The following is a 23,117-nucleotide window of genomic DNA, read 5'->3' as shown; positions in this document are numbered from 1 at the left end:
TGTGTCATGCAGGCGATTTTCAGATGTATTCTGGCTTCAAAAGGTAGCCAGTTCAGGGATTTCAAGTCAGGGGTAATATGGGAGTGCTTTTTTGACCCAGTGATGAGTCTCGCTGCAGCGTTTAGAGAAGCTCTTAGGGGTGCGGTTGTAGTTAGGGGGAGTCCGCAGAGGGCGATGCTGCCGTATTCTATTCGAGGGAGGACTAGTGCTTGTACTGCGGTTTGGAAGTCTTTGGCTGGGAGGAAGGGTTTAAGTTTCCTCAGCGTATTGATTTGGAAGTTCGCTCCCTTTGTTGCCTTGCTGATATGTTGCTGCATGTTGAGATTGGTGTCGAGTGTTATGCCTAAAGATTTTGCTGAGTCCACGATGGTGGGTTGGACATTGAGTGCGGTTAGGTGTTTAAGCCAAATTTGAGTGGTGGAGATCTTCGCTGGAGGTGAGATCAGAAGGAACTCTGTTTTCAGGGCATTGAGTTTGAGATGATTATCGGCAAGCCAGGATTGGGTGCCTCTGATCGTTGAGTTCAGGAGCAGGATGTCTTTGGGGGATTGTAATTTGAGATAAAGTTGGGTGTCATCGGCGTACATGTGAAAGTGTACATTGGATGCTTGTAGCAGGGTGGTCAGAGGTTCCATAACTAGGTTGAACAGAGTTGGGAATAGAGAGGATCCTTGGGGGACGCCTAGCGTTACAGGTATTGGCGAGAACATCAGGTTGTTGCTCTTGAATTTCTGAGACCTGTTGTGAAGAAAGGAAGTGAACCACTTGAGAACAGTTCCAGATAAACCCATTCTTGTGTTTAGTAGTTCTAGTAAATTCTCATGTTTAACGGTGTCGAATGCTGAAGAGAGATCAAGAAGGATGAGGAGGCAGGTGTCGTTTTGGTCTAGCATTTGAAGTGCGTCGTCAATTATGTGAGTCATAGCAGTTTCTGTACTGTGTCCTGCTCGGAAGCCTGACTGGTGAGGATTGAGGAGATCAAATTGTTCAATGTGTTTAGTCAATTGTAGTTGTGCACATTTTTCCAGCAGTTTGGCGAGAGTGGGAATATTGGTAATGGGACGGTAATTGTTGAGATCAGAGGGGTCGGCTGTAGGTTTCTTTAGAAGAGGTGTGACTTGTCCAACTTTGAGAGAGTCAGGTATGCTTCCTTGTTGGAGAGAGCTGTTGATAATTTTAGTCCAGAGAGGTAGAAGCAAAGGGGTAAAGTCTTTTACTGCGGTAGCAGGAAGGGGGTCCGTGAGGTGATTGGATGGTTTCAGGGTGCTGAGCAGTTTGCCAATTTCTTCTTCCGTGTATGTGCCAAAGGTTGACCATGTAGCATTGTTTTTTGGTTCAATGGGTGCTAAGCACTGGGGTTTGGAGTAGAGGCTTGCGTCAATGAGGAGATCGCTCTTTATGTTGTCAGTTTTTTGGATAAAGAAAGCAGCGAAGTCTTCACAGGAGGGTGCTTCACGCCCAGTGTTGAGTGGTTGGGGTTGATCCTTGGATTGTGATCTGAATAGCTCAAACAGTTTTCTCGGGCGGTTTTTTGCTTGGTTGAGCTGGAGGCTGAAGAAATCTGATTTTGAGCGTTTTATTTTCCTGAAGTAGGCGTTTCTCTTTTCCTTCAGAGCTTTTAGGTGCAGTGCAGAGGGAGCTGATCCCCAGGTGCGTTCTGCCATTCGCATGTCTCGTCTATCCTCATTGAGACTCCCGTCGTACCATGGATTGGAGATTTTAGTAGAGACTCTTTTTAGCTGCATAGGTGCAGCCTCATTAATTATTGAGGTCATAGCGTTGAGATAGTGGTCAGTCAGGATTTGAACGTCCGTAGCGCCTGTCGGTGGGAGTAGGAGATTGCGACTGTTAGGGGGCAAAGAGCCTGGGTTGAGTTTTTTCATGTCTCTTTTCCAGACTTTGGGCTTGGCGGGTTGAGCCGGGTTAACTTTAACTTTTTCATTGATGAAGAATGTGACAATATGATGATCTGACCAGTCACAGGGTTGGATGGACTCGAGTTGGATAGAGTCCTCTTTGGAGATGATCAGGTCGAGGATAGATCCTTTCTCGTGGGTCGGGCTGTTGCATATTTGGGTGAGGTTAAGGGCATCGAGGACATTTTTAAGACTATTTACCACCGCGTCATTGCGATCATTCCAGTGGAGGTTGAAGTCACCAAGGTATATTTGGGTGAGCTCCGTCCGGAATTGGTTGAGATCATATCCATGATTTGTTGGGAAAAGGTGAGGTTGTCCCTGGGTGGGTGGTAAATGCTGTGAAGAGAGCATATCGGTTTGCCTTCACTAATAATGTTGAGGCAGATGTATTCCCAGGATGTTGGGGATGGTAGGGAGGTGGAATTGACTTTCAGAACAGAGAGGTTGTTCCTGTAGATGCATGCGATTCCACCACCTATTTTGCCTGATCTGTCGAGCCTGATAATGTGGTAGTTGGGAGGAACCAGAATGTCAATTATAGGTGACGAAGATTCAGTTAGCCAGGTTTCAGTCAGGATGATTAGGTCAAGGTCCAGCGATAAGAGGAGATCAGCAATGGCGGCGGAATGTTTCGAGGCCGATCTGCAGTTGAGGAGAGTGCATTTGAGACGGGGTGTGTTGAGGGTGGTAGAGGGTTCTAGAGAGAGAGGGACTTTTCTAAGGTTATTGGGGATGGAGAATCTGCTGTTTAGTATGGGGGGTCTAAGGGGATTTGAGTGTATCGCGGAAATGGTGAGGTGTGAGGTGGTTGTGTGATTTTGGGGGGCTGGGTCATAGGAGCGGAGAAGGGTGAGTGTGTCGAGGTCAGAAGTAGGGTTGTGGGTGCGACGAGGGCGGTTGTTGCGATTGCGAGCTGGGATTGAGGTCCGGTGTGGAGAGAGTTGAGTGAGAGAGTTAATCGGAAGGGAGGGGGACAAGTTGGGCGGGGAGGTGTAGGTGTGTGAGGGGTTGCAGGGGCGAGGAGGGGGACGAGGGCGGTTGCTGCGAATATGAGCAGGGATTGACGCCCGGTGTGGGGCGTGTTGTGTGAGGGAGTCAGCCGGAGGGGTAGGGGAAAAGTTGGGAGGGGAGGAGGAGGTGGGTGAGGGGTGTATGGGGTGTGTGGAGAGTAGTTCTTTGATGATGTGTATGTCTTCTTTGATCTGAGTGAGGGTGGCCATGATGTTGTCCATCGTGGGGTAAGTAGTGGAGGTGGGGGTGGCAGTCAAAGGTGAATGACTGACCAGGGAATCCGCGTGCAGGTGGGAGAGTTCTGGTGGGCTGGTGTTCGAGCAGGGCTGCGTTGTGTTAGTGTACGGGATGGTGTTAGGGAAGAGAGAGGTTTTGGGCGGGAGGGGTGTGGATGAGGTAGGGAGGAGGTTGGTGATATGAGTGGGGGCATTGATGGTAGGCGGGGGGATCAAGGTGTAGGCTGGGAGACTGATAGTAGTGGTGGGGGTGCAGGAAGGGTAATGGGGGCTGAGAGTAGGAGGGGAAATGGGATTGGAGATGGTCCTGTTGTGGGGAGGGGGAGTTAAATTAAGAGAGGAGGTGTGTTCTGCGTAGTTAGTTAGAGGGTAATGGGGACTGAGAATGGGGGGGATAAAGGGAGGGATTTGTCGATGTGCGCGTCGTTCTGGTGCAGAACTAGGTTAGGTGTGTTGTGGGTGGGAACTGTGCTGTCAGGGGTGAGAGGAGTGTTAATGACAGCTGTAGGTGTGAGAGGAGTGTTGATGGTATGTGTGGAGGTCTGAGGGTTGGTAGAGGGGGTGGGGGGGTGAGTGTTGTATGAGGGGGAGCGATCTGTGTCTGTGTTTGAGGCGTGTATGGCAACTGCCTGGTGCTGAACTGGGATAGAGGGGTTGTGGGTGGGAGATGAGAGGTCAGGGGTGGTAGGTGTGTCCCTGCTTGAGGAGTATGTAGTAGCTAACTGGCGCTGAAATAGGTTGAAAGGGTTGTGGGTGGTGGGAGCTGTGAGGTCATGGTTGGTGGGACTGGAAGAGGTATGAGTGTTGGTCCGCGAATTGGAGAGGTGCTCTTTGAAAGTGGGGAACAAGTTGTCTAGTAGTTCCAGGTTCCTGTCTGTGGATTGAGATAGGACAATCCCGTTATTGTAAATAGTGATGGTGGCTCTGCCTGGAAAGAGTTGGGATGGTGTGATGGAGAGAGTTAGGCTGTGAGCGGATTTCCTGGTGGAGGAGATGGTGAGTAAGGTGAGGAACGCTTTTCTCCATTGAGCTCTGCGTGTGGTGTGGAAGATGATATCGGTGTTCAGGGATCCATTGACCGGTGAGAAGTAGGTGTCAGCAAAGGGGGTTTCAGGGTGTGACCTAAGGAAGTTGTGTTTAAAGCGTTTAGCGGCTTTTTTGGTGAGTGTCGGTGGGTAGTTGATTTTATATGTGTGATTGCCGATAGGATCCATGTTAGGATGGTGGTTTAGGTGGGTATGGGAGAATGCACTATAGTGGTAAGCATGTGTAGAAAAACAAATACATACAATAAGTTACAAAGTACATAAGTGGTACTAGTGATCAACCAGCATAACCCAAATATAAGAGTGTGCAGAAAAACAAATACATACAGTAAGTTACAAAGTACAAAAGTGGCACTAGTGATCAACCAGCATAACCAAAATATGAGAGTGTGCAGTAGAGCAAATACATAGAGTAAGTTACAAAGTACAAAAGTGAAGTATAATACTTCAGATAGAAGTATAATACTGGGACAAGATACAGATGCAAAACAACAAGTTACATGGATCAAAAGTGACCCTAGGGGGCAGAAGTGACACTAGTGAGCAACCAGAAATATATGAGGTAGCAGTCGGTGCATTACAGGAGAGAAGAGTGAGAATGGATGCAGGTTGCAGAACTGTGCAGAATAGTGCAGAATACAGTAGAAGTATATGATATATGAGGTAGCAGTCGGTGCATAGAAGGAGAGAAAAGTGGGAATGGGTGCAGGTTGCGGAAATGTGCAGAATAGTGCAGAATACAGTGAAAGTATACTACTGATAAAATATAAGAACAGAATACAAATGCAAACAACAATTTACATGAATCAAAATTCAAAAATCAGAAGTGACATTAGTTAGCAACCAAAATATATGAGATAGCAATCTGTGCATTACAAATGTTCAAAATACAGGTAGAAGTATAATACTGCAATAATAGGTAGACATTCTTTCACAAGGAGAGAAAAGTGGGAATGGGTGCAGGTTGTGGAAATGTGCAGAATAGTGCAGAATACAAGTGAAAGTATACTACTGATAGAAGGTAGGGCTGGACTATCTAACTGACCTAACAGGATTGAGACCCCTTATGGTCTGGAGGTCTATTTGGTCCAAAGATGAAACTGGTTTTACCAGGCAAATAATCCAAGACTGTCTACGCCTGGACAATGCCCGCCAGATCCCGTGGTTGAACTATGTCTTAACTTCTTTTAAGGATCTCTTTGACCTGGATGTCCATGGTGATCCCCTATGTGCCATTGACCTATCGAAGCAAGAGGTTAAAGGAGTTTTTCTGGGGCATAAATATAACAGTCGTAAAGAACTATGTAGCCACTATCCAACTCATGTTTACTATTATTCTAACAAACAGGAAGAGTATGGCATGCCCATGTACTTAAAAGTTATCACAAGACAGTCTCATCAATACGTACTTACAAGATTGAGACTAGGCATTGTACATAACCTGGTGGCATTCCCGAGAATGGGAATCTACACCTCTACCCCCTGTCCGTGTGATGGAATTACTAAACAAAGCACGCTGCACTTTATGCTACTATGCCCACTGTTTAAGCATCTGCGAATCTGTTACCTCAAACCACTGTTTAAGATCAACTATGTGTTCAGTACTGTTAATGCTATGAGATTTAATTTTGCTCTTGCTACCCCAGATATTTGTTTTTTTATAGCAACTTTTATTTTAAAATCTATATCTGTTAGAAAAAGCCTGGTCTTTTAATACAGTACTAGTCTAATCTAGTTACTGTTAAACTCTTGATATTGCCCTTCTGAGTTGTATCAACCTCTTTGTACTGAAATCATTCGTTCTGTAACCTTTTAACTGTGTCTTTTCTTTTTAAAATTGTACGCTTTTATGATTGTTTTTTTATGAATAATCGAATAAAGTTTAAGAACTGAACTGAACTCTCTGTTCCCTCTGGTCAAGGAAGGAGGCCAACAAACTGAGGGCTGGCCCCTCCACCCCTGTCTCCCTCAGCCGAGATATTAACACCAAGGGAGACAGGGTATCGAACGCAGCCGTAAGATCTAACAGGATAAGGAGGGTACTCATGCCCTTATCTACTGTAGTGCGGATGTTATCAAGCACTATGGTAAGGGCCGATTCAGTACTATGGCCCCTCCGAAATCCGTGCTGCGAGTGGTCCAAAAGGCCAGAGGTTTCCAGAAAGGATGCAAGATGTTGGTTAAGATGAGTTTCCAGCATCTTTGCAGGAGCTGGGAGCAGCGAAATGGGGCAAAAGTTTTTGAGAACCTCCGGGTCTAGGGTAGGCTTTTTAAAAGGGGTTTAACCACCGCTCTCTTCCACTGCGAGGGAAAAATGCCATCCCGCATTGCCCTGTTCATAATCTCCAGTATAGGGGGCAGGAGAGTTTCCTTACACTGTTTAAGAAGTTTAAGAGGGCAAGGGTCAAGGGGAGACCCCGATCTAGTCTTAGTCAGAAGGGCATCCAGTTCCTGTAGGGAAAGGGGGGGAAAACTAGACAAACATCCCAGAGTAGAAGGCCCAGCAAATACTAGGGAGGGAGTGGATTGAGAGGGGGAAAAAGATATTGAAGCCCTTTGTAACTCTAAGGCCGAGACAATCTCGACAATTTTTGTATGGAAGTAAAGGGCAATATCGTCACAGAGCTGCTGAGTGCAGGTGACGGGGTCCGGGGTCTGCAGGGTAGTCAAAGAATCCACGATCTTAAACAACTCTTTCGGCGAGGTAAGGGCGGTAGTAAGATTCGAAAAATACTCCTGCTTTGCTCTCATGACCTCAGCCTTATATCCCCTCAAAAGAGTTTTATGGGTTTCCCTCTCCTGTGTATCCCAGCTGGCCCTCCAAAGTCGTTCCTGCTTCCTACAACCCTGTCTTAGACGTCTTAGTGACTCCGAGAACCAGGGGGCCGACGGCCTTTTTCTGGCAGAGTAGTGTAGGGAGGCTGGTGCCAGTTCATCCATAGCTACTGTTATGGAGCTTTCTAGCTTAAACACCGCTGAACAGACATCCTCTTCCATAGAGATAGCCGTAATGGGAATTCGGGGAGCAAGTGAGTCATTGGTTATACTCTTGAAATTTCACCTAGATTCCATTTTACTAGGGCCCTTCGGAATGTTGTTTACAGAAGTAACATCCAATTTCAAGGGGACTGCAAAGTGATCCGACCAGGTGAGCGGGATAGGGGCATCGATAGTCAACCGACTATCATTCGAAAAAACCCCGTCCAACGTATGGCCCGCCTGGTGGGTAGAACCCTTAACTAGCTGCTGCAGGCCACAAGCAGATAGAGTATCAAGGAGAGAGAGGGTTTCACTCTCCTCTAGGTTTTCTAGATGAAAATTCATATCTCCCAATACCGTTACATGCTCACAACCAAAATGTGGTTCTAAAATACTGAGCAAGTGCTGTCCAAAATCTGCTTGCTCAGTATTTTAGAACCACATTTTGGTTGTGAGCATGTAACGGTATTGGGAGATATGACTTTTCATCTAGAAAACCTAGAGGCGAATGAAACCCTCTCTCTCCTTGAGTTGAGTTGGCCACAATCGAGAGGAGGGAGGATGATAGATGCCTGAGAGGCTGCGGACAAACTGGCACCTTCTATCATATATTATGGGAATGTCAAGAAATACAGCGCTTTTGGGAGGTGGTTGTCCGAAAAATGAGAGACTCGCTGGGAAAACCCATTTCTCTGTCGCCAAAAGAAATCGTCCTCAACATCTGGGGTGCCACAGACCTGACTGACCTAGAGTTACAATGGGCCGCTTTGAGTTTCCTAATTGCCAAGCGTTCAATTGCAATGAAGTGGGGTGATGTCGATAGACCTCTGGTGGTGCGTTGGATGGCTGAACTGGATAGATGCATGTTGGCCGATAAAACTGTCTACAAGCTCCGTGGCTGCCCTGCAAGGTGGGACAAGAAATGGGGCCACTGGAACATTTACCGGGGTGAACTCTGTGAATCCCCCACGGTGGAACTGGCCATGGACCGGACTAGATTACTTGGCTAAATTGTACAATGTTTTCTTATTGTGAATGTACTATGACTTTGCTTGACCATGTCGATTGTACACTGATTTGACGCAATGCTTTCAATAAAAATGTATATATAAAAAAAAAAGAATATACCAAAATCCGCTGCTTTCTTTGTAGAATCCTCCAGCTTGGAGGTTGGGGGAGAGCGGTTAGGAACCTTGATGAGATCGAATAGTTTTTTGGGTCTATTTTTGGCAGAGTCAAGGAGGGTTCTGAAGTGCGATGCTTTCCCAAGGAAGATGTTCTTGTGGTACTTGGATCTTGCTGAACGAAGCGTGGCCAAATTATCAGTGGAGGGCGCTTGCCTCCATTGTTTCTCCAGGAATCTTAGTTGTTTCCTTTCTTCATAGAGGGATTTGTTGAACCAGGGTGCTGAGGGAGTGGGCCTTATCTTTTTACTTTGGAGAGGAGCGACGTTATTGATTTCGACTGCAAGAACTGTGTGGCATTGGGAGGTGAGTTTGTCAACATCTGGGTTCGGGTTTAGCCTTGGAAGTGATAACAAAGCTGATTCACAGAGGGAAACAACATCAATATTTTTAGCATCACGGAACCAGGAGGTAGCCCTCTTAGGTTGGCCAAGAGTTATAGAGTGTGATAGGTGAATAGAGAATGGGATGAGGAGGTGGTCAGACCAGTCAACATGAATAGGGGTAGTGATAGAAAGCATGTCTGCGTTAGAAATGACAAGGTCCAGGATTGAGCCCTTAGAGTGTGTTGACTCTGTGCAGTGTTGGATAAGATCGTTAGCAGAGAGGAAGGTGGCCAGCGAGTTCACAAAAGAGTCTTGCGGTGAGCCCCAGTGGAGATTGAAGTCACCCACAAAGGTCTGATTGTCACTTTGCGAGTATGGGTCGCTGATGAAGTCAGTGAGTTCCTCCATAAACGAAGGGCCGCTACCCGGCGGGCGGTAAATGACATGGAATCTGAGGGGTGAGCGGTGGTGCAATTGTACCTCAAGAGAAAGGCATTCAAAAGTGCGGAAGGAGCTGAAAGGAAAAGCCTTCAGTTGAAGGGAGTTCCTAAAGATGACTGCAACACCTCCCCCAATGCTGTCAGTTCTGTCATTCCTAAGTAAAGAATAGCCTGTGGGTAATAGGAGATCAAAGATAGAGTGAGAGGTATTGTTGAACCAGGTCTCTGTGAGGAAGAGCATGTCTATATTGTGAAAGGTGATGGTATCGGAGATTTCAAGTTTGTGTTTTACTGCAGATCTGCAGTTGTGGAGCAGACAGCGCAGCTCTGTCAAGACTGTTTTGGTGACGGGGGCACTTGGGCTCTGAAGGGTGATCGGGATATTGTGTTTATACGAGGGTGCTCGGGCGGGTTTAGGTGGATGCTTGGTTCTGACAGAGGAGATGGTCGGAATAGAGTAGATAGTAGGGTTACAGGGAGGTGCAGGTTGCAGAAGGGAGGCATTCAAAGGCTTGTGTGAGTTGACGAAGTTTGCAGACGACAGGTTCAGCTTGGTTGTAGTGGGGTGAGAGGTCGAGGTGCATCTCGTGGGATGATGAGGGTTTTCCAAAGGAGAAGAGGTGTATGGAATGGTGGAAATCTTGGAGCTTAAAAGTGAAATGGCAGTTACAAGCTGGGAGATGGAGGTGATCAGAGAGTCTAGCTTATTTTTCAGAGAGAGTAAGGCAGAGCACGGATGGTTGGGTGGCTGGATGGAAACAGGAGGGGGTGGAAATGGTGGTGGAAGGCAGGGAGAGGTGGGGGTACCGGAGGGGAGTTGGGGTATAGGGTTCAAAAGTGGGGAAAGGTGGAGGTTGAGAGCGGGAGTTGGTGAGTCAGAGGCGAAGGGAGAGTTGTCTTTGTTGGAGTTGCAAGAAGGAAAGGAATTAAGGACACATTTAGGGGGAGATGGGTGCGGATCAGGGCGGTATGGTAGAAGGAGAGGGGAGGCCTGTGTGGAGTCATGGGAATGTAGGCGGTTAGGGAGGAAAAGAGGGGAGGTGGTTGAAGAGGTCCTGTCATCGAGAAGAGGTGGCTGTGAGGGAATGGGCATCTGGACGAGTGAGGGGGGTTGAGAGAAAAAGAAGCTGAAGAAAGGAAGTGTTTCTGTTGTGCCCGAGGGAGGGAAATGGAAAGGGTTACCAAGGGGGGAAAGTGGGTAGCACAGCACAGCTGGAGGAGTGGGGGGAAGGAGGGATAAGCAATTGGTTTGTAGAGAAATCGGGATGAATAACGAGGGGAGGAGGGGGTAGAGGAGAGGGGGTCAGGAGGAATAAGGGGAGCGTAGGGAAGGTTGACCGGGGGAGAGGGTTGGAGGAGAGGTGGACTCAAAAGGGGGGTGGCAGGTAGGAGTATGGGTGAGGTAAAGAGATTGGGGAACCGGGATGGTGCAGATTGGACGAGTATTAGTTAGAGCAGTGGTTCCCAAACTTTTCTGACCCATGGCTCCCTTGACCTAATCTGCAGTTGGCCGTGGCTCCCCACCATTTTTTTACCGGTGGGCAGGTGGGGGGGGGGATGTAAGCCTGACCTCGGGAGTACTTCCTGTTGTCTTCCTCAAAGTAATTGGGACGCAATGATGGTTGGAATGCTTGAATTATTAATATCATCCACTGGCAATCACGTTGACTGCATCCCAATCCATTGTTTTTTTCCCCAACTGAGTGCCTGGTCCCAAACCCTTATTTATACGAGCTGCTGCTTTCAGTAGCTTTTGGTACTGAGACCTGCTCTGAGAAAATGGATCATTGAGTTTGGTCTGTCGTCATCAGTATTACCAGCATTATTTTTACACTAAAAAGGTGGGCTCCTTATGAGTGGCTTCACCAATACAGAGTGATACATGCAGTTGCAGGACTATTCGTCTCAGTACCTGTGTAAAGGCTTCGCGCAGGCCTATGAGGAGAAAGCTATGTGCCTGGCTTCAGAAATCATTCACCGCTAGCAAGAGAGGAGCTGGTGTGAACCGGGGTAGGCAGCTACATGAAGTGCAAAAATAATCGATCAAACGTTGTGTGCACGCAGCTTGAAAGTGAGAGAGAGACAGGAGTGAGTGACTGCTATTTTGACTTAGAACGAGTGAGACTGAGAATGAGGGCAAGTGAGTGAAAGTGCATTGCACTGAATCAGTGTGAGTATGGAAGTGAGAGAGTGTAAGTGAGTGAGTTTAAAATGAGCATGAGTGAGAGCGTGTTTGTAAGTGTGCTGTAGAGCTTGCGAGTTTGGTCCTGACCCTGGCATTCGTGGCGTCAACTAAAGTTGTATTTCAAGCCGCTGTTACTATAATGGTGATGTGCAGGGACAGGCTCCATGTAAAGGTTAATAGGTCCAGATCAGACCAATCCAAATTAAAGTTTTCTTCCTACACCTAGGATAACATGGTTCGGAATAAATCACTTTCAGACGCAGAGGATAATTCCAAAAACATAGCGTACTCCAGAGTTATTCTACATCACCCAAACGTGGAAATATCGCAAGCCATCCCGTGTGGGCAGTTTCTTTACCAATCACACTCAGACCTTGAGGTGCTAACTAGAAGACTGAGCGTTAGGCTGGCTACTTACTACTTAAACTTTACCTCACTCTGCTGCTATGCCAATGCTTGTTGAAATTAGCTTTAGCCACTTTGCAAAATATTCCCGCGCTGTACAGCATGGCTACAAAACGTTGTCAAAGCAAATAACTCTCATAGAAAAGAGCTATTGGCTTTGTCAATGCTTGTTACTGATGTCTGCTCCACTTGCAACAATAAATAGTTATTTTTCAAGTGTTACTTTCCTTTGGGGCCAGGGGTTGCAAGAACATCTGCGACCCCTGGCAACCCGTAAATGACTTATTAATCCCTCTCTTGGCTCTCTGCTATTCCTTTCTATGTCTAAGGGCCTGTCTCTCCCTTTATCTGCACCCCACCCTCCCTCTGTGACCCTGTACCTCTCCTCTGTATAGCCCTGTCTCACTACCCCCTCTCCGTGGACTAGCCTCTTCACGGCTTCCTGCCCTCTGATTTTTATGGCTCAATGGATAGTGCAGGTCTAGTTCCTGCCAGAATGAGTGAACGGACCTGGAAAGAATCAAGAGAGGAAGCCGAACGAAGCCAAGAGCTTCCCTCCAGGTCCCAGGCACCCCACCCCTTTCACACCAGCCTCTCAAGTACTGACCCCTTTCAGAGACTTTATCTCACCTCTTTCCTTTCTACACATTCATAGGACAGGCTCCAGTCCTTCTTCTCGTCCCTTTCCTTGCCGTTCACCTTTTTCCTTATTTTTCCATAGCTCCAAACTCTCCCTCCCTATCTTCTTCTATTTTCCCTTTCTCTCCTTTATCTTACATTTTTTTTTCTCCATATAATGTTCTCCTCCTCACTGTCCCTTTCTATCTTGTCCAATTATTTAATTTCCCTGTCTGGTGCTATACCTCTCTGTGTCTCGGTTTGTCACACTCCCTGTTTTTGTCCTCTTCTCTCTGTTTTATTTATTTATTTATTTAATTTGTATAGCGCGTTATAACCACCGGGGTCACTAAGCGCTGATTGTCCAAATTACCTAGTGGGGCTCAGCATATTACTTGATCTTGGCAGTGCACCTAGTGGCTGCTCCATGCTTGTTTAAACAAAACAGTTTTTAGCTTTTTCCTGAAGGTTAACAAATTGCGTTCCTTCCTTAGATCAGGGGGCAGTTTGTTCCACAGAGCTGGGAGTGTTTTAGAAAAAGCACGTCCCCCCACCGTAGCCAATTTAAACCGGGGTTGGGATAGGAGAGTAGCATCTGATGAACGTAAAGTCCTACTCGGCGTATAGAGGGATATTCGGGACTTCAAGTATTTTGGTGCATTCCCGTACAGCGCCTTATGCACTATACACAGTCCTTTGAATGCTACTCTCTGCCGAATTGGGAGCCAATGAAGCTCCTGCATCAGAGGGGACGAGTGGGTCATCCTGGGTTTCTTGTAAATCAGCCTGGCTGCGTCGTTCATGACCCCCTGTAGCTTATCCAGCAGCCGCTGGGGTAGCCCTATGTACAGAGAGTTTCCATAATCCAGCCTAGCCAAGATTATAGCTGAAACCACATGTTTCAGGGTGGAAAACGATAGCAGTGCCGATATTTTTCTCAATTGCCGCATTAAGCCAATACAGGTGCCTACTACAGTCGTGACCTGTTTTTCCATGGAAAGTTTTCCATCCATGTACAGACCCAGACTTTTAACTGCAACCGCTGGTTTCGGTGGTACACCCAGCTCTACAGGCCAGAATTTCTCGTTCCAGGGGTTGCCCGTGATGGAAATGGGCAACACTTCCGTCTTGTCCGGGTTAATTTTTAGGGAGTTTTTTGACATCCAATTAACCGTGGCTTTAAGTATGTCCTGTAGCCTGGTAGACGCTCCTGGACCTTCCTCCAGCCGGATGATAATCTGGGTGTCATCAGCGTAGTTATATACTAGGCAGTCCATCCTGTTCAGGAGTGCAATCAATGGCTGCAAATAGATGTTGAAGAGTAGGGGTGACAAAGCAGAGCCCTGAGGGACCCCGCAAGTAATAGGCGCAGAGGTGGAAAGCAGGTCCCCCAGTTGTACTCTTTGTGTCCTACCCTGCAGAAATGATGCAAGCCATGCCAGAGCTGTACCCCTGATACCAAAAGACCTCAACCGCGACAAAAGTTGTTCATGACACACGGTGTCAAAGGCCGCGGAGAGATCTAATAGTACCAGGGCGCTAGGTGTTTTTGTATCTGCCCGGCTCCTCAATTCATCCAGAATTGATATCATGACAAGTTCCGTGCTATGGTTAGCACGGAACCCTGCTTGATTGGCCTCCAGCAGGTTGTTACTCTCCAGATGTTTTGAGAGCGATACCAACACATGCTGCTCAATTACCTTAGCCAGAAAAGGCAACTGGGAGATGGGACGAAAGTTCTTTAGACACTTTGTGTCCGAACCAGGTTTTTTTAATAAAGGGATCAGTCGAGCCTCTTTAAATGCTAGAGGGACCTGTCCTGTGTAAAGAGAAGTATTCAGTAAGTGCAAGACTTCTTCTTCGATGCCCGGTAGTGCTAGCTTGAATACTTCAGACGGGCATGGATCCACCAATGAACCGGATTTAACTCGGTCCGTAATCTTGATCAGTTCCTGCTTTACAATTGAAGGGAACTCGGCTAACGGAGTGAGAACCGGCGGAACAGTGTAGTCAGGTGGGCTAGGACAATCGAGGGGTATAGTTGCAGCGATTTCTCCCAGAATGTCGGAGATCTTGCTCACAAAGGTCCTGGAACCTCTGACAATCCTGTTTTTCTGTGTCGTTCTCTCTCCCTCTGTCACTCTTATCTATCTCTTGGTGCCTTTGTCTTTCTATGTTCCATCTCTCTCTCTCTCCTTTTTATTCGCTCTCACAGTCTCACGTTATGTGTGTGTTTCACTCCCACACACTTCCTTTTTTTTGTCTTTTCTCTTCCCGCCCTCTTCTCGACTGGGTTCCATTCAGTCTGTGGCTGGCGCGCCCTCCGTTGGCATTTCCTATTATTGCACGGATTGCCAGTGTTCTAAGTGTTATGGATTCTCCTCTGCCTCTCTTCTGTTTTAGTCTCCTCTCTCCCTCCTGTGCCCCCTCCTCTTTCTGCCCGTTCCTGGCTCTTAACTTCTCTCGTTACTTTTATCTGAAGATTTAAAGTTTTGGAAGTTTCTCCCAAGCTGTGGCAGACCCCTCCTGCCACCCGACCCTGGATGCCTAAGCCTCCGGCCATACCTCCAACAGACGCTCCCTCCGTGTACTCACTCATGCTCCTACCAAAAGTTACACAGCATTGAGCATTAAACTGCATCCAAGCTGTGCCCGCCGAATGAAGGACGGCTGAAGGTCGTTGGCAGCAATTTCCCACATTGTGCGCGCGTCGCCCCTGGCACCTCATTACGGCGCACCAGGGTGCCGCGGCGCACAGTTTGGGAACCACAGAGTTAGAGGTAAGGCTGAAGTGATGAATGGGGGGCAAACTGTGAGGGGGGAGGCATAGGGGAGGAGGGCACAGGGGAGGGGGAGAGAAGAGGGAGGGAAGAGGGGCTACCTGTGCTTCTCGAGGGTGCACCTTAATGGTATGTAGGGGGGTCAGGGGAGGAGGAAGTGAGTAGTGGGTGGAGCTAGATGAAGAGTCAGGGGATAACCCAGTCGCAGAGGAGGGGAGTAGGGACGGGAAGAGGTGGTCAAAGAGCGAGAGACAGGTGTCTTCGCCTTGGATCATGACAGTACCGTTGTTATAGAGTGAGATAGCCGTTGAAACGCGCAGACGGGGACATTTTTAGTTGTTTACCATGAGGGATAGAGGAGGAGGAGGTGACGTTAAGGGAATTATATAAGCTGGTGGACCAAGAGGGGGTGTCGTGAGTGAAGAAAATGAAATCTTTTTTGAGCCTCCCAAAACGACCATTGTAGAATTGATCAATGAAAAGGGAATCAGGGAAACGTTCAATAGTGTAATGCTTCAATCGTTTTACTGAAGCTTTCGTCTGGTTGGGAGAATACATGATTTTGTAGCAATTAATTCCAGCCTTAACTCGAGTGGTGGCCATGTTGGGAAAATGAGACGGAGGAGGGTGGGGGGATATGAGAAGGGTGTTACTAGGAAAGCAGTGCTGATGAGAAGTAAAAGGACAAGAAGGGGGCACATATTCCAGATGTTGGGTGAAGAAATCAGAACTAATGTGCCGTCTGGGAAGTGGGGTGGGTATTTGATGGGCCCTTCATCTAGGTATGCATGATGTCACCTGGCACTAGATAAACAAAGGAATTGTTTACATATGATAGGACCAACTGGACCACTTTCAGAACCATCACAAAGCAAATTTGGTCAGATTATAAACGAACACCCAGTGACCACTGGTGATCACTGAACTTAGCATCAGCCTGTGACAGAATCCCATTCGGCACCAAAAGTGTTATACGCCCATGATCTCAACAGACTACTATTGGACCCTAATCTCTTGCGAATAACTAACATTAGGGGCAAAGAGCACGGGGTGGAACAAAATCTGACTAACAAGGTCTAAATATTCAAAATCTGACTAACAAGGTCTAAATATGCACGACAACCTCGTCATCATAAGACCACCTTTAGCGGAACTCAGAACAGGGTGCGTAACTCATACTACATGGAAGACATTTCCTAGCACCACATGTCCGTATAAGGGCCTGGCGCCCTACATACCTCACAGTCTCCCAGGCCAACTGGCCATCTAAGCAGGGGGCACAGATGCCCTGAATCCATAGTGTCAAGGCTGCTGCAAAGGCAGCGGGAGCCCTGGCCTGGCGACCCCAGGGAGGACTCAGCATCCAAGGACTTCACTGCCACTCTCCTTTGCCTCAACCTGAAGTCTCATGTTTTGGTCCCTATCCACAATCTTGGACACGCTCTGGACCAAGTCTGGTCATCTCAGGACATAGTTTCCTCTCCCAGCATCCTTCCATGCCCATGGTCTGATCACTCTCTCATTTCCTTTTCTATCACTACCGGTCCCCCTCACCAGCCCCTTCGTCCCAAGAACGTCTTCACCCGTAGCTGGAACCATGTTGACTTGGCCTCCCTCTCTCACTCCCTTGCTTCTTCCTCCCCAGACCTAACTGACATCTCCCCTGATTCTCAGGCTGTTGCAGTTGGTAATTGGCTTTCCTCCGCATGCGACCTAGTAGCCCCCCTCAAGTTAGTCAAGTCCCTACGCCCTCATGAGGCTCACCGTTGGTTTAGCCCGGAGCTTAAGATTCTCAAATTAGAGCTTAGACGCTCAGAGCGCCTTTGGCGCCGTGGCTACTGCCCGGACGATAAGGCCAAATACAAACTACTTCATAGGGAGTATAAGAAGGCCATCTTGACCGCCAAGACAAAATACTTCTCCGAACAAGTGGCGCTCGCGGCTAACAAATCCAAAGAAATTTTTTCTTTGGTTAAGAACTTGGCCACCTCTGATCGTGCCTGCCCTCACTTCATTCCCTCTCAGGCCCTCTGCTCTTCTCTTAACGATTTCTTTATTGAGAAGATTGTCAATATTAAATCTAACATCCTGGTCACTCCTTTTACCCCTCTTCACTCTGTCTCCTCTGCGCCTAAATCTTCTTTTTCTTTTTTTCCTCCCCTCTCTTTGGACACCTTCCTAGCTCTGCTCTCTAAAATCAAGTCTGGCTCCCCCACTGATTGTGCTCCTGCCCGCATCCTCAAAACCCTTTTTTCCTCTTGCCCTGACACCCCCCTCTCTCTTCTCAATGCTTCTCTTTCCACCGGATTGGTCCCTTCTTCCTTTAAATTTGCTATTGTTTCTCCAATTCTTAAAAAACCTGGCCTCGACTCCTCTCTTCCTTCTAACTTCAGACCTATCTCTCTTCTCCCCTATCTTGCTAAAATTCTTGAATCTTATGTTACTTCTTGTCTTTCTGCTTATGTTGAACGGAACCAGCTTCTGGCATCCCACCAAGCTGGTTTCCGCTCAGGTCACTCGACCGAAACCGTGGTGTTAGCCGTCCTTGACGAGCTTAAAGCCAAGGCCGATGTCAACTCTCCCCAGGCTTTGATCCTCCTCGATTTGTCCGCTGCGTTTGACACGGTCGACCATAATATTCTTTTGGACCGTGTCAGCGCAGCGGGCATACGAGGCACTGTCCTCTCTTGGATTACCCACCTTTTTGACGGGTCGCTCTCAAGCTGTCCATCTTCCCGGCTTTTCTGCTTCTCCCCTCCCGGTGCCCTGTGGAGTCCCCCAAGGGTCCTCCCTCTCTCCCCTTCTTTTCAATCTCTACATTCACCCTCTTATCTCCTCCCTTCTTGAGCTGGGGGTCTCTGTGTATAACTACGCTGACGACCTCCAGCTCGTTTTTGACCTTTCCTCTTCTCACGCTCTATCCTTTTTTCACTCCACCATGGCTTTTATTTCTGGGTGGATGAGCGCCAACCACCTCAAGCTCAATCCAGATAAGACTGAGCTTGTTCTGATTGGCGGCTCATCCAGCCCCTGGTCCTCTGCTTTCTGGCCTCCAAATCTTGGCCCTTCCCCCACCCCCGTTCCCTCTGTTAAAACCCTGGGCATCAAGGTCAGACAGGACCTGTCCATGCATGGCCAGGTCAGTGCCGTGGTGTCCTCCTGTTTTCTCTCCCTCCGGATGATCCGGAAAATCTCTCGCTTTTTCTCTCCTGACTCCCTTAAAATTATTATTTCTGCCCTCATCACTTCCCGCCTTGATTATGGCAATAGCTTGTTCGCTGGCATTCCTGCCTATGAAACCCGCCGCCTACAAGCTATCCAGAATCAGGCTGCCCGTCTCATCTTTCACCTGCCCAAAACCCATCACATCACCCCCGTCCTCAAATCCCTTCACTGGTTGCCCATCTTGCAGAGATCCCTGTTCAAATTAGGGTGCCTCGTTTACCGGGCCCTTGACCACTCTGGACCGGCTTTCATCAATTCTCTGATCTCCCTTCACACCCCTGCCCGCACTCTTCGTTCATCATCTTCTGCCCTTCTCACTGTTCCCCGCTTCCGCAAATCTCGCACTGGTGGAACCCGTTTTTCTGTTCTTGCTCCCCGGTTCTGGAACTCCCTCCCTCTTTCTATGCGTTCGATTCCTATTTTTTCTCATTTCCGTAAAGCGCTAAAAACTTTCCTCTTTGCCCAGGCCTACCCCCGCTAAACCTCCTGGCCCTGTCTGCCCGGTTCTTTAGAGCTCTCAGCGCCAGGAAGCCGTTTGGCCATCGCGCGCTTTACAAATATTTTCATTCATTCATTCATTCAACTCAATCAGAACTGACTCCCCTGATAAAGTGGTCTAAACGATGCAGCTGGCACTACTTGCTGCACAGCTGTTAAAGGTCTGAACGGTGCAGCTGGCACTACTTGCTGCGCAGCTGTAAAAGGCTTAAACAATGCAGCTGGCACTACTTGCTGCACAGCTGTTGATGACCTAAACGGTGCAGCTGGCACTACTTGCTGCGCAGCTGTAAAAGGCCTAAACGGTGCAGCTCGCACTACTTGCTGCGCAGCTGTAAAAGGCTTTAACAATGCAGCTGGCACTACTTGCTGCACAGCTGTTGATGACCTAAACGGTGCAGCTGGCACTACTTGCTGCGCAGCTGTAAAAGGTCTAAACGGTGCAGCTGGCACTACTTGCTGCGCAGCTGTAAAAAGGCCTAAACGGTGCAACTGGCACTACTTGCTGCGCAGCTGTAAAAGGTCTAAACGGTGCATCTGGCACTACTTGCTGCGCAGCTGTAAAAAGGCCTAAACGGTGCAACTGGCACTACTTGCTGCGCAGCTGTAAAAGGCCTAAACGGCGCAGCTGGCACTACTTGCTGCACAGCTGTAGATGAGGCAACAGCATCCTCTTGATGGCCTTGTAGACCTCCTACACGGCCAGCCTGACGGTCTGCGCTGTGCGGCACGTCTTAGGACAGCGGGAACACAAGCAAAGGTTGTTTAACGAATGCCCATATCCAGGGTGGGAGTTTTAGTAGGAATCTGTAGTGGAATAGATTGAGATGGTTATAAACTCTATTCCCAACCCAAGATGGCCACTATAGAAAACATATTTCTTTGCATGTGGTGAGTTTCTGGCTCAGTCCTCTTTCTGTTTTTGGTGAAGGCAAAAGTTCAGTCCTCTTTCCCTTTCTGCGATTCGGGCATGTGAGGACAGCCTCTACTCCGCCCTGCAGTGCCTTCAAAATGGATGGGCCAGAAAAGTTAAGATGGCCGTCCAATTCAAACTGTGCAACGGGAAACCTTCCACGTTTGGCAACACAGAGCTAGAAACTCTTGATATACGAATTTCAAACTGTGTAGATCTGTAGTGTGAACGCTTGCTCTAGGCTAACTTCGCGGACAAAAATAAAATACTCCAGACTAAATTTCCAAGTTGTCAGTTTTGTACCCTATTTATAGATATTCAAAAAATCTCAAAAGGCGCCAATAAACGGTATTAGCGCACGGTTTGCAAACTTTGTATGACTTTTGCAGACGTCCAGGGCTCGCAGATTCCGGTGGCCGCTCTCGGAGCTCCCCCGGCGCTCAGCGTCTCGGAGGAAGGCTTTGTCGCAGATCTGGAAGAGAGATCCGGCCGAGCGGGTGCGAGTTTTGCGCCTATTCGGTGCAGAACTCATACAGAGACATCCACCAAAAGCCAAGGCTATGCCGAGACAGCAGAGCAAGGGCGGGCGGGGTGGGGAGAGCCGCAGCGAGGAGCCCGGGGCCGGGGCGCTCCAGGCGCTGCGTTCAACAGAGCCGGGGCCGGCTGCAGCCGTACGCCGTGTGAGTCACCGAGAAGCGCTCTATTGCCCTGTCTTCTAGAGCTTGGATCCCCCACGTCTAGGCGCTTTGTTACAATTCCCCTGACTACAAACACAGGCGCCAGCACCTTACCTGGCCGGACGTGGGAACAAACTCACGCAATAGCAAAGTTCTTGGTCCCTAAAGAGTTTGGCCATTATTTCTTAGACCAGCCTTGCCTCCCGATCCGCTTCTGTGCTGCCGCACCGAGCATGTTCTCAACGCCGGTCGGGCCCCTTTTAATGCGCTAGTCAGCCGCCGCTCGATTCACCAGCGCGAACTCGACTGTAGTGATGTTTCATAAGAATGATGCAGGAAGCATAATTACATGTATTATAAGTATTTATTATAATAAACGAGCTTGAGGGAAGAGGGAAAGAAACGACTGCACAGAGTCGATAGGTAGAACGGAGTCCCTTCATATGGTGGTGACGTAACATAAATAATGATACAACATTCCAAGTGACGTAAGGTAGGGAACCAATGAACAGGAAGCGCGTGAGGTACAATAAGATAAACTAAACTTACAACATCTCCCTTTCTGACAATGATATTAATTCACTTCATAGTCCTTAAATGCTTTGGGTAACTAGGATATTCTGCCATATCTGGTGCAAGTACCTTCCCAACCACCATGACACTCTGCAATATCACCGCTTACTAGTAGGAGTGGACACTCCCTTCTGGGAACAACATCAAAGTTTGCTTGTTCACCCTCCACCGTGTCATTACACATCTCACTTTCTGTGCCAGCAAATGTATCTCTGCCTGACACTCTTACATTTCTGTCATCACTGTATTTGAACGGAGGATAACCAATGTTTCCATTATGCACAGTTAAATTGTCAACATCTTCACCTGAATACGTATTAAGCCATGGAAATTCATTCTCAAACCTTGCTCTGTAATTTTTACCCTTGAACCACAACTCAATTTGATCTCTCCTCAATTTTATAGCGTCGCTCTTATTACGCCACCCTGCCTGTCTGAGGTAAATAGCACTATCAGACACTTCAACGATTTCTTCTGGGTCAAAATATTTGGATACTCCTTTGAGCTGAGTATTGGGCTTTTTGATAAGTGCCCATTCTCCTTTGCAGAATTCCTTGTTTACAGCCCTATGCACTTTGTCGTGATACATTTTAACTTTCAACTGACAATCAACAATTTTCTTTTGGACTTGTAACTGATCATCATTTATGGGCACGGTGGTTGGTAAACAAATCTCAACACTTTCGAGCTTTGGAACAGTCTCATTGTCACATCTCCTCCCTCTCATCAAGAAAAAAGGAGAAAATCCAGTGACGTTATTGGGGGTGGTGTTGTACGCAAATACCCTTTTTTGAATAAACTTCTTAACTGGTAGTCTAGAAGCCAAAGCCAACTTGTCACAGTCCTTCAGGAAGCGATTGACTCTTTCAATCTGACCATTGGATTTTGGTGAGTACAACGGGGTCTTCTCCTGACGAACGCCGTGTTGGTTTAAAAGGGCAGTCATTTTATTAGATGTTAGTTGCTTCCCATTATCAGTTACAATAATGCGTGGGCTTCCTTCTATGGTAAAGCACGTTTCCAAAAAGTCAATGACAGTGTCCGAGTCAATTGTATGCACAAATTTATGATATATCCACTTACTGTAGTAGTCACTCACTGCAATCAAGAATTTGGAATCCTGCTCTAAGATCTGAAAAGGACCGGCCATATCAAGGGCGATCTTAAACCAAGATGAATTGGGAATAGAAACAAGTTGCATTTCCTGCACTCTAGGTTTCCAATGTTTATCAGACCTGATACAAATATCACATTTGTCAACGTGCAAGTTGACATCCAAATCCAACCCGGGCCACCAATAATGTTCTTTCAACCTTTTCTTTGTCATAGTGGACCCAAGATGGGAACTATGTGCCTTTGTGATTAACTGATTTCTTAGTTTGGATGGAGGAACAAGTAAATCTCCTCACCTGAGGAACCCTCTAACAACATTTAATTAATCAGAAACATGCAAAAAGATTTTAAGATCGGCATTTAGGTTGCGTGCAGGAGGCCACATGGTAGACATGTACAACTTAACTTTGGTCAAAACTGGATCATTCTCCATTGCTTTGATCCATTCTTTTTCTGAAATTACATTGTGTGACCCTTGCAAAATTTCTACGTTAGAGACAACACATTCTGTTTCTTCCTCCCTTAGCGATTCTGAATTTTCAGTGGGCAAATGGGAAAGTAAATCAGCTCTGATATTATTCTTACCTGAAATGTGCCTGATAGAGAAATTGTATTCCTGCAATTTAGCAAGTAGCCGTACTAACCTGGCTGAAGCTTTTCCATTACCTCTACCATAACCGTCAAACATGAACGTGAGGGGTTTATGATCAGTAATCAATTCAACATTTTTCCCCATAAATACATCTTTAATTTGTCTACAGCCCACACACATGCGAGGGCCTCCCTCTCGATTGTGCTGTAATTCTTTTCAATGTCACTTAACCTCCTGGAAATAAAAGCCACAGTGTGGACATGCTTACAAACTTTCTGAGTAAAAACGGCACCTATGCCGACCGAACTGGCATCAACTGTAATTATATTCCAACCATTTGTGTCAAAAGGTTTTAAAGTTGACGCATTCAAAATAGCTTTTTTGATCTCTACAAACG

Source organism: Lissotriton helveticus, chromosome 5_1 (genome assembly GCF_964261635.1).
Source record: "Lissotriton helveticus chromosome 5_1, aLisHel1.1, whole genome shotgun sequence".
Taxonomy (NCBI): Eukaryota; Metazoa; Chordata; class Amphibia; order Caudata; family Salamandridae; genus Lissotriton; species Lissotriton helveticus.
This window is presented reverse-complemented; position numbering follows the sequence as displayed.